This window comes from Ornithorhynchus anatinus, chromosome 1 (genome assembly GCF_004115215.2).
Source record: "Ornithorhynchus anatinus isolate Pmale09 chromosome 1, mOrnAna1.pri.v4, whole genome shotgun sequence".
Classification (NCBI taxonomy): Eukaryota; Metazoa; Chordata; class Mammalia; order Monotremata; family Ornithorhynchidae; genus Ornithorhynchus; species Ornithorhynchus anatinus.
In genome coordinates this window covers 143,035,019-143,040,933 of record NC_041728.1, presented here as the reverse complement: position 1 = coordinate 143,040,933, position 5,915 = coordinate 143,035,019, and positions in this window count along the sequence as shown.

Sequence of the window (5,915 nt, the reverse complement as noted above, 5' to 3'; positions counted from 1 at the left end):
ATCAATTCTACTATATTGGCTTTGTAATGCATAAGATTAGGGAACTGGGGTTGGGGGGGGGTGGTAGGGGGGAGGGGGAAGAGTCTCTGCATATACCAGTAGACATGGAGTTTCCCGGCATTGCATTAAAGTGGGAACGGTGTATCAGAAATAAAAGACTTTAGTAATAAATATAGTTCAAGGGTTTAGTACCTAAGAAGAGTACCATGAATCTGATTGGCATTTTTCTTCACTTGAGAGAAAAAAATATGATCTGCTCCTAGCCTTTTGGCTTGCAGTAGAGACGTGAAGTGCTCCCTCCATATATGAGGGATTGTTCTGTTGTGGCTTGATAGTGCAAAGGGAGGGGGTTCTTAATTCTCCTAGTGACTGTCTGAGTTTGTTTAAATAATTGGCCAAGAAAGGGGAGTCATTGTTGGCCCTCACCCCAGGAATGATGCCAGTTCCCAGGCACATGTGCATTTTAATGCATTGCCCGGAACCTCTCTGAGATAACTTCACCTCCCACTCCTCAACTTAAACCCTTTAGTTCTCCAGAGTCCACTTGTTAATTGAATCCAACTCTCAACTCTATTTTTATGGTATTTCTTACTGTATTTGTACAGTGCCCAGCACAAAGTTAGTGCTTCACAAATACCACAATTACTATTATCCAGATTATTCATCCTGACATTTGTATGACAGCCTGTTATATACTTGTTCTTCCTCCTGCCCTTCATTTTTGTGTATTTCCCTAGATAGATTCTAAGCTCCTAAAGGGCAGGCAATATGTGTCTTCCTTAGGTTATGCACTCCCAAGTGAAGATATTGAATGTTTTTCATTTTACTTTCAGTAGATGCTTAATAAATGCCATAGAATGATTAATAGGGTCCAGCCATGCTCATTTCTCTTGCCCTGTTGCCTTGGCCTTGTCCTGTTGCCCATCTCCCCCATCCCTTGCCCCCAGTGAACTAGCTACTTACTTTATTGAAAAAGTTGAAACTATCAGTCGTTATCTCCCTAAAAATCCCTCCTGCCTCTCTAAAGTCCTTTGCTTCTCCTGCCCCTTCTTCAATGTTCCCATCCTACCCAGTGGTATCTCATGAGGAAGTTTCCTGATTTCTCTTAAAATCCACCCCCTCCACATGAGAAACCAACACTGTCCCTTCACACCTTATCAAAACACTTGTCCTCTCCCTTCTTCCCTCCCTCACTTTCCAGTGGCTTCTTCCCCACTGCTTTCAAGCATTTTCATATCTTCCCAACCTAATAAAACCCTCCCTTGACACCTCACTCCCTCCAGTTATCGCCCCATCTCCCTCCCACCATTCCTTTGCAAAGTCCTTGAACGAGTTGCCTACACCCGCTGTCTCAAGTTCCTCTCCAGTTCACTCCTTGACCCCTTCCAATCTAGCTTCCATCCCCTTCACTCCACACAAAGTGCCCTATGCAAAGGTCACAGATAATCTCCTTCTTGCCAAATCCAACGGCCTCTACTCCATCCTAATCCTTCTTAACCTCTCAGTTGCCCTTGACACTGTCAACCACTCTCCTCTCCTGGAAACATTATCCAACCTCAGCTTCATTGACACTGTACTCTCCTGGTTCTCTTATCTCTCTGGCTGCTCATTCTCAGTCTCCTCCTCTGTCTCCCACCCCCTAACTGTGGATGTCCTCTAGGTTCAGTTCTGGGTCCCTTCTCTTCTCCATCTACACCCACTCACTGGTAGAACTCATTCAGTCCTGTGGCTTCAATTATCACATCAATGCAGGTGATTCCAAAATCTATATCTCCATCCCTGAACTCTTCCCCTTCTAGAGTCTCATATTTCCTTCTGCCTTCAGGATATCTCTACTTGGATGTCCTGCATTCACCTCAAACTTAACATGTCCAAAACACAACTCTTTATCTTCCCATACAAACCCTGTCATCCCCCTGACTTTCTCATCACTGTAGAAAGAATCACTATCCTTCCTGTCTCACAAGCCTATAACCTTGGCAGTATCCTTGACTCTCTCATTCAACCCACTTATTCAATCTACTACTAAATCCTATTGGTTCAACCTTCACAACATCACTAAAATTCATTCTTCTCCATCCAAACTGCTACTATGTTAATCCAAGCTCTATTCTATACTGCCTCGATTATTTTATCAGCCTCCTTGCTGACCCCCTGCCTCCTATCTCTCTCCTCTCCAGTCCATATTTCATTCTGCTGCCTTGATCATTTTTCTATAGAAACGTTCAATCCATGTTTCTCCATTCTCAAGAATCTCCAGTGGTTGCCCATTCACCTCCACTTCAAGCAGAAACTCCTTACCATATGTTTTAAAGCTCTCAATCACCTTGCCCCCTCCTACTTCACCTTGGTACTACTACCACCCAGCCCACACACTTCACTCCATGAATGCCAACCCACTCACTGTACCTCAATCTTGTCTATCTCACTGCTGACTTTCATTCATTCAATCGTATTTATTGAGCACTTACTGTATGCAGAGCACTGTATTAAGCCCTTGGGACAGGATAGTACAACAAAAAGCAGTGACAATCCCTGCCCACAACAAGCTCACAGTCTAGAGGTGGGGCGGCAGACATCAATACAAATAAACAGAGATCAATACAATGAATAAAATTACAGATATATACATAAGTGCTCTGGGGCTGGGGGTGGGTGGAAGAATAAAGGGAGCAAGTCAGGGTGACGTAGAAGGGAGTGGGAGATGAGAAAAAGTGGGCCTCAGTCTGGGAAGGACTCTTGGAGGAGATGGGCCTTCAGTAAGGCTTTGAAGAGAGGCAGGGAGTGTAATTATCTGGTGGATTCAAGGTGTGTGTTGGGGGGGCATTCCGGGACTAGAGGCAGGACATAGGCTGCAGTCAGCAGAGAGACAGGTTAAATCAAGGCAAAGTGAGAAAGTTAGCAACAGAGGAGCAGAGTGTGTGGGCTGGGTTGTAGGAGAGAAGCGAGGTGAGGTAGGAGGGGGCAAGGAGATGGAATGCTTTAAAGCCAATGGTGAAGAGTTTTCTTTTGATATGGAGGTGGATAGGCAATCAATGGAGATATTTAAGGATGGAGGTGACATGTCTTGAACCATTTTGTAGGAAGATGACCCGGGCACCGGAGTGAAGTATGGACTAGAGTGGGGAGAGGAAGGAGGATGGGAGATCAGCAAGGAAGCTGATACAGTAATCTAGGATGGATAAGATGAGTGCTGGTAGGTTGAGATATTGTATTGCCTCTGGCCTGGCACACCTTCCCTAGAAAGATATACTGGGATGAAAATGACATATCTTAGTCCTGTCAGTCTTGATTGGACTCCCTTATATTACTGAGAGGAATAGAATCTCAGGTCTTAAATAGCTTCTACTTCTGACACACGCATAAAAGTTTAATTCTGATAAATGAGGTGTACTTTCAAGTTAAAGATGAAGACATCCTTCTAAATTGTACAAGCTTATTTGGTTAAGCATTTTTCATATAAACATTATCCCCCAAAATGAGTAGGGCACAGTTCAGACACATTAAGTCACTCCCATCAACCTGCCAAATAATAGGTACCCTGAAAGCTACTTTAAAGCACATGGATTTTTGAAGAAAATATATCTCTCTATTTATATGTCCTCTCACCAACATGGCTGGGGCAGGAGTGAGGATGACAGTAACTCTAAAGAAACGAGAGTTCTGGAGGAGGGAAAATAAGAACCAAAGGCTAGCGTTCCAAAAGATCATAAAGCTAGAATTTGAAAATGCATTCACACAAAATATGCTAGGTAAATGGAGATATCATTACTTTCAGTTCAATAATCAGGAGTGCAGATGATTCTTTCAAGGTTCATCGATCATCATTTTAGTAACAAGTTTATATATTCTTTCGAACATGTGATAAGAAATAACTTCAACTTTGCTCCCCTTCAGACAATATCCTTCATATTCAGAAAGGTTGCTGCATGACAGCCAAACATGTTTAGCGTAAACAATTATAGGCTCACACATAGCCTGTTATTGGGCAGGGATTGTCTCTATCTGTTGCCTAATTGTACACTCCAAGCACTTAGTACAGTGCTCTGCACATAGTAAGCACTCAGTAAATACTACTGAATGCATGAATATGCCCACGTACCACTCACTGGTAAAAAAAAATTAAACAGAGGTCATGATCCTATTCTCAGTCTTCAACACTGAACAAGACAGCTCTGGGGAAAAGTATTCCTTTCCATAGTACTTCTCCTAAGCAACACTAAACATCCTATTATTGAACATGCTATTGCTTGGGCAGGGTGACTGTGATCGATGTCCTGTTTTAGAGAGGCAGCACGGCCTAGTGAATAAAGCACGGGTCTGGGAGTCAGAAGGACCCTGGGTTCTAATCCTGGCTCTGTCACTTGTCTGTTGTGCAACCTCGGGCAAGTCACTTCACTTCTCTGGGCCTCAGTTCCCCCATTTGTAAAATCTATGAGCCTCATGTGGGAGATGAACTGTGTCCAACCTGATTACCTTGTATCTACCCCAGCACTTAGAGCAGTGCTCGACACATAGTAAATGCTTAACGAATACCATAAAAAAGAGGCAATTGCAGTTTTAGCATACTGCCAAGCTAGCTGAATGTCTTAAAGCAAGACTCAGAATGGATCATGGACAGTGCTGGGGAGGAGAATCCTGCTGCAAAGAAAAGAGGGAGAAGAGGAGAATGAAGCGACCGACTACCGAGTAGCCTCTTCTACTTCAACAAGAGAAGCAGTCACCTACAACTACTACAGCTCTGTTTGCAAAGGCTCTTCCTAGGACCTTGTTTAACTAGGAATCTCCTGCCTGATCTGGAATGGTGTTTCCAGCTCCACCAAAAACTCCTATTCCTTCCTGAATGGCCCCTGTAAAAGCCAGGGTCACCAGTGCTTCTGTCCAGATTGTGGTTGCTAAAGCAGCTGTTTGGGTGAAATGGCCTTTTCCAGAACGTGGGGTTGCTCTTTTTTCCACAGCCCCATGGAGACTCAATGTAGAGCCTCTCCTGATGCAGACCAAGATAGGCCTGTTCCACCGGGTACACTGCCTCTGACTGCCTCTGTGACCCTGGATAAATCAGTATATCCTAGGCCCTCGGTGGAAGTAGTGGTGGATGTGGTTAAAGCAAGTTAGTACTGTCCCTATCTCTTCACCCCTTTGTCTCAATTCAATCAGTTAACAATATCTAAGTGCTTAGAAAAGTGCAATAGAGGAAGTGTCTTCAACGAGCTTATACGTTCATTCATTCAACAGTATTTATTGAGCGCTTACTATTTGCAGAGCACTGTACTAAGCACTTGGAATGAACAAGTCGGCAACAGATAGAGACAGTCCCTGCCCTTTGATGGGCTTACAGTCTAATCGGGGGAGACAGACAGACAAGAACAATGGCAATAAATAGAATACGTATTTCACCCAGTTCGACTTTCTCCTTTTCATGCTCTTAAATAACTTTTCCTTCCTACACTTGTTTATTCCCTTTCTCCATCTCTATTTTTTCTCCCTCATTGGTCTCTCTCCATTGTTCCCCACTGCCTTTCTCTCTTCTTTTTTTCTTTCTTTGTCCTTCTCCTCCTCCTTTTCTTCTTTTCCCTCCAGAGAGAGAGAGAGAGAGAGAGAGAGAGGAAGCAGCTTGGCCTAGCAGAAAGAGCACAGGCATGAAAGTCCAGGGACCTGAGTTCTAATTCCAGCTCTGCCACTTGCCTATGTGACCTTGAGCAAGACATTCAACTTCTCTGTAGATCAATTTTCTCATCTGTAAAATAAAGTCTGTTGGACTGTATTTAAATTGAAAGCATGTAGAAATTTAGACTTAGTGCAGAGTTAACGATGATCTTCAATAGTCTCTCCAGAAGGATTCTAGCTATAATCTGACCCTGAACGGATAGCAGAGATGGATCATTGCTTTCACAATCCTTTCTCTCTCATTTTTT